Source organism: Vipera berus (genome assembly GCF_964194415.1).
Source record: "Vipera berus genome assembly, chromosome: 9".
In the NCBI taxonomy this organism is placed as follows: domain Eukaryota; kingdom Metazoa; phylum Chordata; class Lepidosauria; order Squamata; family Viperidae; genus Vipera; species Vipera berus.
The window spans coordinates 14,348,358-14,361,121 of record NC_138212.1 but is presented as its reverse complement, the minus strand read 5'-3'; positions in this window follow the sequence as shown (position 1 = coordinate 14,361,121).

The window sequence follows — 12,764 nt, the reverse complement described above, 5'->3', positions numbered from 1 at the left end:
TACTCCTCAACTTACAACAGTTCATTTAGTGACTGTTCGAAGTTACAACAGCTCTGAAAAAAGGGACTTATGACTGTTTTTCACACTTACGACAGTTGCAGCATCCCCATGATCACGTGATCAAAATTCCGATGCTTGGCAGCTGATTCATATTTATGACGGTTGCAGTATCCCAGAGTCATGTGATCACCTTTTTCGATCTTCTGACAAGCAAAGTCAATGGGGAAGTCAGATTCGCTTAATGACCATGTTACTAATTGAATAACTGCAGTGATCCACCTAACAACCAGGGCAAGAAAGGTGATAAAATGGGTCAAAATTCACTTAACAATTTTTTTCACTTAGCAACAGAAATTTTGGGTTCAGTGGTGGTCGTAAGTCGAGGACTACCTGTACCACCTCTTTTACAGCCTGAGAAGGCATAGAGCTTCCTGAGTCTCTTTTTCTGCCCATCTTGCAGCTGCAGGCCATGCTGTCTCTCACCTGACCATTCGGTAGATGGTGCCTCTTCTCCTTATCCCCAGAGGACATTCCAATGTCCTCTTACAGTTTTCTGTAATTGCATATTGAAGCTGTAATGCTTAAGTTCAGAATATGACTGCTGTTGTGACCTTAGAAGACCAAATTGTTAGAAATCCTTAAAATAATCATTACATTTTCATTAGTTTAAACTAAGCCACCATCCTGGCTTCCACTGATCCATTTCCAATATTTATTTATTCATAAACAAACCAAACCTGGGCAGCTTACCATCATAAAAAAATAAAAATAAACACTGTGCAAGGATAAAAGCATAAATAAACGACTACCCACAGTCAAATACAGCAGCCCAATTCAAAGATGAGGAGGGCAGGAACAGGCTGGGTAGGAAATGGGACTTGCTGTTAATCGATCCCCACCACCACCTATAAAAAGGTTTGCCATGTTTTTTTCCCCCTCAAAGAGTTAAATTTTCATGAGTCTCATTATCAAAACCCAACTTATGCCCCACAAGGGACCCAGGATACAGATAGTTCTCAGCTTACGACCAGAATTCATGTTGCTAAGTGAGACATTTGTCAAGTGAGTTTTGCCCCATTATACGACTTTTCTTGCTGCGTTTGTTAAGAGAATCACTGCAGTTGTTAAGTTGGCAACAGGGTTGTTACGTGAATCTGGCTTCCCCGTTGACTTTGCTTGTCAGAAGCTTGCAAGAGATGGTTGTGGGACCTCCCTACACTTGTGAATACGAACCTGTTATCAAGCCTCTGAATGTAAATCATGTAACCACGGGGATGCTTCAATGGTCCTAAGTGCAAGAAATGGTCATAAGTCATTTTTTTTCATTGCTGTTGTAACTTCAAACGGTCACTAAACAAACTGTTGTAAGTCAAGGACTACCTGTGCAACTCAAACAGACTCCCTGGGGCATCACTTCCCTATTTCATAGTCCTGGGTAATCCGATCCAATTATAAAACAGAAGCATCAAATGATGACATTACATCACGCACCACCGAGATCAGGTTCTGTATCTCAAACTCTTCCCAGAACTTATTTGTTGTCAAGCTTAATTGGGAGTCCTCCACAATCCTCCCTCAAGTGAACGAAGATGCAGAAAAACAATTGCCATGCAGTTCCAAGGGAATTGCTGGAAAAAAACATGTGGGACGGCTTGGGATATCGGTGTCCATTCAGGTGACCTATCTGGGAACCCAAACAGCTTTAGGCAAGATTTGACATGCATGTGATTGATCAACAGCACAACGAGACCAGAGGGATGTTGCATATGCTTCTGGCTCAGACAAGTTCTTTATATTGATCACTGATATCCAGCGGGTAGAAATACCCCACTAAACAGTGGTAAGTAGGACTTGAAGCAGCTGTGAGTTTTCAGAAGCAGGACAGCCAATTTCTCTGAAAAATAAATGAAAGGATAGACTATTTATTTATTTATTTAGACTAGGCCAGAGGACCCCAACTTTTTGGGCACCCAGGGACCGGTTCCGTGGAGAGAGGTTTTTCTGCGGACCGGAGGGGGCGTGGTTTTGTGTGCTGCCTGCATCTCGCAGATGGGGCTTCGCTTGTTTGTGCGGATCGGTTGCTGGCATGCCATGGCCCGGTACTGATTCACAGATCAGGGGTTGGGGACCCCTGGACTAGATCATTTGAGTATCTGTAAATGGTTATTAAGAACATTGCTGCAATTCTTAAGTGAATTTGCAGTTGTTAAGTGAATACCACAGTCATAAGTGTGAACCCATTCTTCCAGAACGGTGGGATTTTTTTTTGGCCAGAAACAGGCAAAAAAGGTAGTGAATCGTGATCATGTGATGTCAGGACACTGTTGTAAATATGAGCTGGTTACCAAGCACCTGACTTGTAATCACATGGTGCTGTGATAGTTGTATGTGGTGTTGCAACTTTGAATGGTTGCTAAGTGAATGATCCTAAGTCAAGAGCTACCTATAGTCCACCTGTTGTGTTGTAACTAGGTATTTTATGACATAGTAAGCCATCCAGAGTCATTTGATAGTGAGATGGGCAGCATACAAATTTAATAAATAAATAAATGATTTCCTGCCAACGTAGCCGTTTCTGGAAGAGTCGGCAAAGCTGCTGGCCATGCTAATTGGGGATGATGGGAACTGTAATACAAACCATCGGGAAGATTGCTTGATTGGGAAAACCTGCATTAGAAAGCTTTCAAAAAAAAAAATACAAAGGGATTTCACGTTCTGGCTGCATTATATCTAGCAAACCCCAGTAGTACATGCAGAGATGTTGGCTTGCTTGACAAATAGTCAAGAACTTAGGATTGCTCAAAAGCACTCTTGCATTTCATTGCAAAACAACTCAACAGACCCCACTCCCCAATCCCCAATCCCTGGACAAGAAGCCAAGGATCTCAGCTGACAAATCAGTTGATGCCTGTAGAAGGGGAATGAAGGTGGGATTACAAAAATATCCAGCCAAAACAACAGCTGTGAATGGCTTCCCCTCCTCCCTACTATAGATTTGGACCACTCTGCTAGGACACTGATGACCCCTAAAAGTCTAGGCACCAGCAGGAAAGGAGCAACATTTTCACTGCTTTGACAAGCCAGGGAAGAAGACACCTGGATCTCCACAGAGTTGCAAAGAAAGATGAGCTTGAAAACAATAAAGGTAATGAATGAAGAAGCTACAGGCCAGGCAGGAAACAGGAAGGAATCATATTTCAAATGCTTATTGGTCAACTGAAGAGATGTGGGAAGCCTGGTCTCATCCAGATGTATCAGACTACAACTGGTAAAATTTCCAGCTAGTATGATTAAGAGTCACATTGGTTAAGTATTATGAAAACAACTGTTGATAGCCAGAAGACATGAAAATAGGGGGAAACAGATGTAGAGCAATTTGGTTACAGAGATTCTTTTTTTTCTTTTGCTCCAGAAAGCAGGATTAGATCTAATGGACAAATTTCCAGAATGGTTGATTTTAACTGAACGTTAAGGGCAAATACTTAAGGCCTTTAGCTCCTATTGAATTATCTGGTGGGAAGAAAGGAACCCCCTTGTTCAATCTGCTTTTCCAACAGTATTTTTAGTTGTTAATTCTTGGATAGAGGGTTTTTAAATAATGTTTTTATTCCCAAAGTTAAAATACAAAATCCAAAAACAAAAAGAGAGGGGGGGAAAAGATTAAAAACAGAACAAAACCAGAAAAATGTGCATGCAAACAAGATAACGAAGATGCACATAGATTGTTTAAATACTGATAAATATATTACAACATATAGAATATACTTCCCATCTTGCAAAATAGGCCTACAATTTACGAACTTCTAGATTTCTATTTACTGAATGACTATATGGCATTAGCAAATATTACAAATATGAAAATCTATTATGCTTAAACCAATTCGACCCACCATCAGTCTACTGTAAAAAAAACAACCAGTTAACAAGTAATCCCAGCAATGAGATAAATTTGAACAGAGATTTGATACATTAAAAAAGAAAATGAAACTTCACATTTCTTTAGGGTTTCTAGAAGAATATCTTACTGTTGTTTAGGATTTGTATAAAACAAAATTGTAGCTATAAAGCAGCACAGACATCTGGTAGAAGCCAGGTTGACATCACACAAGCAATGCAAATGATGTCATTGTGCATTGCATACAATTTGTGTCGGTTGCATGATGACATGATAACACATATGACATCACTTGCCTCTTCCTGTTGGACACCCGCATAAAGGTGGCTGTTGTGGTTCCTTCAGACAAAAAGAACTGGAGGTTATAAAGTGACTCTGATATAATAGTGTCTCAGGACTGAGATCTTCTTGTAATTCCCCCATCCTGGACTATGATCCTGACAGAGGCACATGGTGTCTTGTGGTTTTCACCATAAGAACTCAGAAAGAACATGTTGAACAGGAGATGAACAGGAGTGGCCTTCCGAAGACTAATGATCTACTTAAGGGTAGATCGTATCTCCTGGCTAGTTAGAAGTAGCTCAAAACACCACCAGAGCTATCAAACGAAAGTCAGGAATTTCAAATATTTAAAGCTTTTGTTGAAAACATTCAATTTCTGGAACAACTGCTGCTGGAGTATGATTTTATGTTTTGATGCCACATAATATACAGGTAGTCCTTGACTTACAGTATAACCATTCATTTAGCAACCGTTTGAAGCTACAACGGCACTGGAAAAAAAGTGACTTGCAACTGGTCCTCACGCTTGTAATCACTGCAGCATCCCCAGAGTCACGTGATCAACATTTGGATATTTGGCAACCAATGTGGATTTATGACGATTGCAGCATCCTGGGATCACATGATCCCCATTTGCGACCTTCCCAGCCAGCTTCTGACACGCAAAGTCATTGGTATGTGTGTGTGTGTGGGGGGGGGGGGAAGCTTGATTTGCTTGATGGACACATGATTCACTTAATATCTGCGGTGATTTGCTTAACAACCATGGCAAAAAAGCTTGTAAAATGGGGAGCAAATCACTTAAGATCCACCTTGCATAGCTGCAGAAACTCTGGTCCCAATTGTGACGGCAACCTGTGCAAAGTGGAATGGCGATATTGGAAAAGAGACTCAAGAGATTAGGAGAGAAAAAGTAGGGCTTTTTATTTTTCCTTCGGGAGGCCAAGTCTACAGGTTTGGCCAGCTGTCACTGAGGCCGAAGTGTTAATAAAAGAAACACTGCCGAGCACCGGTTCCCAGTCTCGGGCAGCGACTGCAGTCAATGCAAACCTTCTAATTTTGTCCCACTGCTCTGCTGTCTGTAAAACTCATCAGTGAACGGCCAAGCATTTCAGCAGTTCAAGAAGAGGTGATAAAAATAGAGTGCAGAGGAGAGCAAGATTTTTAAAATTCAGTTGACCTGCAAGCATTTAGCCCCCTCAGAGAGAGAAGAGAAGGGAAGGGAAGGGAAGGGAAGGGAAGGGAAGGGAGGAGAGGAGAGGAGAGGAGAGGAGAGGAGAGGAGAAGAGAAGAGAAGAGAAGAGAAGAGAAGAGAAGAGAAGAGAAGAGAAGAGAAGAGAAGAGAAGAGAAGAGAAGAGAAGAGAAGGGAAGGGAAGGGAAGGGAAGGGAAGGGAAGGGAGGAGGGGAGGGGAGGGGAGGGGAGGGGAGGAGAGGAGAGGAGAGGAGAGGAGAGGAGAGGAGAAGAGAAGAGAAGAGAAGAGAAGAGAAGAGAAGAGAAGAGAAGAGAAGAGAAGAGAAGAGAAGAGAAGAGAAGAGAAGAGAAGAGAAGAGAATTTGGTCTTCACTTGTGCAGCTCCTGCAATTTTTTTTCCTGCCACATCCCCACAATATTGTTTTCACCCTTCTCTCCCGCCCAGAGGGAGACTGCCTTAAGTCTGAGGTGTCTGCAGAATCCGATGCTTTTGTCAAAATGACCAAAGCAGCACTGTGGCTTCTGAAGTTTCTGTGGTAATGATGTGATGCTGTTTTGTTTTGTTTTTTGGCTTCCCCTTGAGTCATCCTGAGGTGTAGATCTGTCAAATTATAATTTTAGATAATAATTTTAGAAAGTGAGATTTACTGACCTCACTGCAAAGTTTTTTTGGGGTGTGTGTGTAGGGGTCATAAATTACTTGGTTGTCCACACTTGAATGAGAAATGAATTTTCTGCTAGAGGCTAGGGAAAATAAAGTTGTAATTCTTTTCCCCCATCCAAGTTCCCAGATGCCTTGACATCTATCCACTCACCCCAGATTAAGAACTCCTGCTATAAAACAAGAAGACAGAAAGCCAGCTTATTTGACCAGGGTTCCATGTTCCAATTTATCTGAGAACTCAAGCGATAAACAGGTTTATTATTCCAGACTGACATAGAGACTTGTAAATATTGGTGATCAGCAAGTGCCTGGGGGGAACCACTTAATTTTAGAACTGTGACTCAGAGGGTTTTGATGCCAGCAAGACTGGTGTTAATCAGATTGGCATCCCCGGGGACCATTCCAGTGTCATGTAAGAAAGCAACTGGAGAGTAAGTTAGGAGGACAGCTGGCTATGCTCATTTGTCCTCACTCTTCTGGGGATCCAACAACACCTTTCATCTCCCATGAAAGCTGCAATTGCTATTGACCTCAGGACCGGGATTCCCCAGTGACTCGACCCAAGTCATGAAAAGATGATTCCGTAGGGTAGGGTAGAAGATGAGAAGGTGACCTTACCTACCTCCAGGGTTCCATCTAGGCCAAAGGTAAAGGAACCTGGATTTCCTCAAACTCTTGAAACTACCTGGATTATTATTTTTTTGGCCATTGGCCACACTCATTAAGGTAGAAGAAAGATAATGTGCAAATCATCTTTCCAACTCTGGGGTCCTATCCAGTGTTACCTATGCTTGTCCATTTTAATCTGGCCGTTCTATCCATTTTCTGGGCTTCCCCAGTATATTAAATTCATAACTAATTGCATTAATCCAACCAGATTTAGCATTCTGTGTAAAAGCAGGTGCTGTTTTTGTGGATTGGCCCGATTCAATAGTGTGTGAACCCAGCCAGTGTAACTTATAAATTCGTGGAACATTTGGTGGCAATATTGTCTACCCTTGCATGTAAAATACACTATATTTCCCCTTCTGCAATTTTCAGCTATAAAATGTCTTAGCAGATCAAGCAGTTCTAAAGATTTCTTTTTAACAGCTTCTTGTAAAGAATTTGGGGGCGACCTCTAAAGAATTTCTATTCCAAGGAAAGAGTATTTCCAATGAGTTGTTGAAGATACAACTCCATGGCTAAGGCTGCTATTCTTTGTAGATAACTATTTGGAAGCAAGCTATGTTGAACACAAGCTGACATAGTGAGGAACTTGCTTAATAAAGAACCCAGGAATAGAAACTCACGATGGTGCAGATCACATTGCTCTTCTGCTGATAATTATTTCAAAGACCAGTAACTATTTGTTTCAAATTTCCAGGAACCAGGTAGCAATCATTCAGTTCATCTTATCATTTCTCAAGCAATTCAGTTTTTGTGATCTTTGTGAGAAATCTGCAAGAGGAGAGAGATGCTGTTCAACTTTTTTAGTGTATGCTGAGAAGTTCTTCTACACAATTTGGGCAATTCTCATTTAATTGGTTCAAAGAGAATTTACTCTAGAAATGTTTTTCAAAGGAGAAGACTACTGAGAAATAATAATGAGTGAAATTCAGTTGAACATTCTACATCAGCATTTCTCAACCTTGGCAACTTTAATGTATAGACTTCCAATCCCAGAATTCCCAAGCCAACAAAAAAAAACACCCCACTTTAAAAATGTGGTGTTATGCTATCATACTATCTTTTTTTTATTGAAAAGTTTTACAATACATTTTATCTTTAACAATCCCTCCCCCCTCCCTCCGCCCACCCCTCCCTATCCCTCCCTATCCCTCCCCCCCTTCCCCCCTCCCCCCCCCGACTTCCCACAGCTGAATACAAGGTATAAAAACAAAAAACAATCATAAACAACCATATGCTAACAACAATAAACTATTAAGTCTATCGCACTCTAGCTCATGTGAAATGACTACAAACAATACTAATATCATATATATATATATAAAACTTATACAAATGCTAAATGAAACTTTTTGGTCCCATATTTGTTCTGGATATAATCAATCCACTTTTTCCACTCCATAATATAACGTTGTTGCGGATGGTCTTTCAAATAGGCCGAAATCTTTGCCATTTCCGCCAGGTCAGAAACTTTTAGAGTCCATTCTTCTATAGTCGGCAGTTATGCTATCATACTATCAATGGTTTACTGCAGAAAGCTCAAATGTAGATTATCTCTGACTGGAAGCTGGCCAAATATCCATCTGAAGTTACCTAACAAGGGAGAGTTTAACTAATCTAAAGGTAATTAATTCAGTTTTCAAATTAATGTTGCCAGTGAGAAGCAGTTGAAACCTACCTCAAAGGAATTTTTTGTCTGCATGCTCATAATCACTAGCTGATTTTTTCCCACTCCCCTCCAGATGCCTGTGCAATACTTATGGAAGACACAATTTCACACATGTGGACAGTTGGGGATGACTGCTCAGGATAATTTTTCTCAAAAAAGGAAGGAAGGAAGGAAGGAAGGAAGGAAGGAAGGAAGGAAGGAAGGAAGGAAGGAAGGAAGGAAGGACCTCACAATTAATAGAGGTATTGGTATACAGGAAGAACAATTTTCAAAAAAGCTGGGCAACCATTGATCAAATAGGCCTGAGAGAATCTCAGCTGTTGCTTGGGAGGAGTGTTGATCTAACTCTCACAGTTCTGGCTGGGAAAAGTGAGGAGATCTGTATCATTGCTTGCCTTCCTTCTGGGTAATGCTATATACCAACCCCCTTTGCTTACTGTGACAGAGGTCAAGGTTCTGGTAATAGATTGATCCCAAACACTGAAATAATCACCTGTCCATGATTTATGCTATCTGCCCTTATTGATTTAACATGGTTATTTCACACTCATTTTGCAGAAGTAAATTTTGTTGTTGTTAGCTGCGAAGTCGTGTCCGACCCATCACGACCCCATGGACAACGTTCCTCCAGGCCTTCCTGTCCTCCACCATGTTTTAGAATCCATTTAAGCTCACGCCTACTGCTTCAGTGACTCCATCCAGCCACCTCATACTCTGTCGTCCCCTTCTTCTCTTGCCCTCTTGCCAGTTTTCCAGGACAAACACATGCATATGCTAAACTATGGATCATAGTTCCAGGTCACAGTGATTGGATTCACACAATACCTCAAACCATAATATGATTATATGGTTATTTTAATTTGGGCTTCCTGTTTTGGGAAAATGCAATTACTATGATTTGTGAGCCAGAGTTTATGGCTTAGCTTTTGTGTGAAGCCAACTTTAATCAGCCATGATTAAGTGAACCACAAATTCACAAGAAGTGCAAATCTTCTTTGTACAACCCACAGGTTTCACTGTAGCAGATTGCAGCCTTACCTTACCCAACAATCTAATGCAATGTTTCCTAAACTTGGCAACGTTAAGATGTGTGGACTTCAACTCCTAGAATTCCTTAGCCAGCCATTCTGCGAGTTGAATTCTGGGAGAATGCTTAGGAATTCTGGGACTTGAAATCCACAGTTGCCAAGGTTGAGAAATACTGATCTAATGTATATATATACTGTGAATTTTCTCCACAGAACTCATTCTCTGGTAGTGTGTTAATGAGTATAACAGGATAGAGTTCATTAATGATATGAATGTTTAGGAAGAACATTTTTTAAAGAACATAATGTTTTCTAATCCACAGATCACAAACAACTGGCAAAAGAACACAGTTATCCAACTAGCAGGGCTCTGACATTTATAATATTGATACAGTATATACGCAAAACAAGATATAGTGGTCAGCTAATGGAAGAAACAATGACACTTTAATACCTTCAATCTTTTTGGAATAACTGCACATTGTACCAGGAAACTTGGCTGTGTTCTTAGTTGCCTTGGGATGAGGGAAGTTTCTGTTTCCTAATTACATAGAAGTCCTCCGTGTGAGAAAATGTACTATTGTATTAAAACCACAAGGCCGTATGTAAGATCTCCAAGTTCCGCATAAGCTACAACACATTAGATACTCTTAGCCTTCCACGACTGCTGATGACAGCAATGTGCGTGGCTCGGCTATAGCAAAATGCTTCCCCATACTTAAATACATTTAAAATTGCAGGCTGATCATATTTAATCAACCCTGCAGGCTGACCATCAGACTTAAATCAGTCAAGATACAATGGTGTGAACAAATGCCATTTACAAATGCCATTTACCAAAGTAAACAGATTGCCCTAGAAATGGACTAAAATGTCTCTTTTGGACATAGCACAGCTGCTGTTTTTCCTGTCTGAGGGGGAAGGTTGGTGTACTGCAAGAAGTAACCAAACGAACTGAGTTTATCATTAATAAATTTGGGCTGAGTGCAAAGCATATTTATGGATAGAGAGAAGACCAAGTTAAATAAACCAGATCACATGAAACTAATATGGATTGCTCATACCAAATAGCAAGAGATTTGCAATTATTTTCAAAATTGCCAAAGCAATTTTTTGTTTTCTTATTGATTGGTTGGTTGAAGCTGCATATATTTGCAGAAACTAAATAGTCCTCTGAGAAGGAGGAGGGAAATATTCTTTTACTTCTGGTTAGAGAGACAAATTCGGTAGCCTTATGGTCACAAACAGGTTTTCCATTTCTGAAAAGTGCTACCCTGCACCACACTTCATTTTGAAGCCGTACTCCCAAAATTGGTAAATTTGATTCCATCTTGTTTACCGTACATTTAATTACCAAGCGTCTCCAGCCACATCTTTGATATTCATTTTTGCTGACATCAGATTAGGTTTTAGGTGTCGAGGAAGGGTACCTTCCTACTGCTAAGCTTGTAAGCCGCCCTGAGTCTTCGGAGAAGGGCGGGATATAAATGGAATTAAAATAAATAAAATAAATACCTGTGGACCTCGGAGATGAGGCTGCAAATTTCTGCTCTAAAGCAGAAAAAAAAGCTAAAAAAAGCTAAAAAAATCTGAAGAAAGTAGAACTGAAGTCAGTGTTGAATCAACATTTAGTATGAAGTAGATTGACTATATCCAGACCACCATCTTGCCTCTGCTGTTGAGATATACTGCAATACAGTATACAAATAGTCCTCAACTTACAATCAGGGCTTTTTTTCTCATAGAACGCTCAGAATGGAGTTCCGGCACCTTTTTTGGATGGAACTTTGTAGGGTAGGCAAGGCGGGTTGTGTGACGTGTGAGTTCCGGCACCTTTTTCTTTTACAAAAAAAGCACTGCTTACAATCATTCATTTAGCGACCATTCAAAGTTACAAGGGCACTGAAAAAAGTGGTTTACAACTGGTCCTTGCATTTAGGACCATCACAGCATCTCAATGATCACATGATCAAAATTCAGGAGCTTGGGAACCAGCATGTTGCAGTGTCCCCGGGTTGTATGATCACCGTTTGCAATCTTCCCAGCCGACTTCCCAGCCTAGTCAATGGGGGAAGTCGGATTCATTTAATGAGTGCAACGATTTGCTTAACAACTGTGGCAAAAAGGTCGTAAAATCAGTTGCAACCCACTGAACTTGGGTTGGCTTAGCAGTGAAAATTCTAATTCCAGTTGGGGTCATAAGTTGAGGTCATCTGTAAATTGGAGTAAGCTGCCCAGAGTTACCTTGAGGTAAGATGGGCGGCCTATAAATTTTATAAATAAATAAATCCAGATCTCTATGCCAAAATTGAGTAAGCATATTTCAAGCAGTTCTGTGCCCGTTTCTGTTTCGTTTTTGAATGCTGTTTGAGGGGTCATTCTGTTCCTGGAAAACAATGCAGCAGTCAAGAGAATGCTAAGTTTTTCAAAGGGGGGGGGATATCTTGGGACTAGGGAGGGGAACAACTGAACGCTTTCACTCATTAGTGCCAGGACAAGGAAGGAAAGTTGAAATGGGTTAACCTGGAAGAAACAGCACTACCAATAGCACTTAGACTTATATACCGCTTCATTGTGCTTTACAGTCCTCTCTAAAGGGTTTACAGAGTCAGCTTAATTGCCCCCAACAATCTGGGTCCTCATTTTACCAACTCGGAAGGATGGAAGGCTGAGTCAACCTTGAGCCGGTGAGGATCAAACTCCTGGCAGTGAGCCGAATTAGCCTGCAATACTGTATTCTAACCACTGTGCCACCATGGCGCAGAAAGCATGATTAGCTGGAAAACGTTGTGTTGTGATAGTTTATTGCAAGTCCTCATGTTAAGATTAATATGGGGACATTAACCTTGTAACTGATACCCCCTTATTGATACTCAGTATTACAGAAGGACAGAAAGAAGTCTGTAAAAACAGAAAATGCTCATTAGTATGGGTGAGCTGGCACAGTAGATTCAATCCGGCAACTCCCAGATGTTTCATCTCTCCCAGTTGGGATTTTCCCAAACAGATCGAACCAGCTACTCCATATGGATTTACAATGCAGCTTTGGCTCATTCTTCCTGTTTACTAACAAGTTTTGTCTTCTAGAAACATCATACCATAGCCTGGAATTGCTTTTCCTTAGCCAGCCGTCGTTGTCTGTCACTGTGGACTCATCTGTGACCTCCCAGAGAGAACGCTTAAAACCCAGCAGTCAGGACTGGCTCTTGACCCATCCAGAGGTCCATTATGCCCCTTTGTATCAAGAGCTCCATAACTGCTGAGTTTCCACCATTTTTTCAACTAGCTGTCTCCTCTTGAAACAGATTTTTGCTGTTTATCTATTTCTCCACTCTTGTTGCATCTACAGATTCTTTTCCAGCAG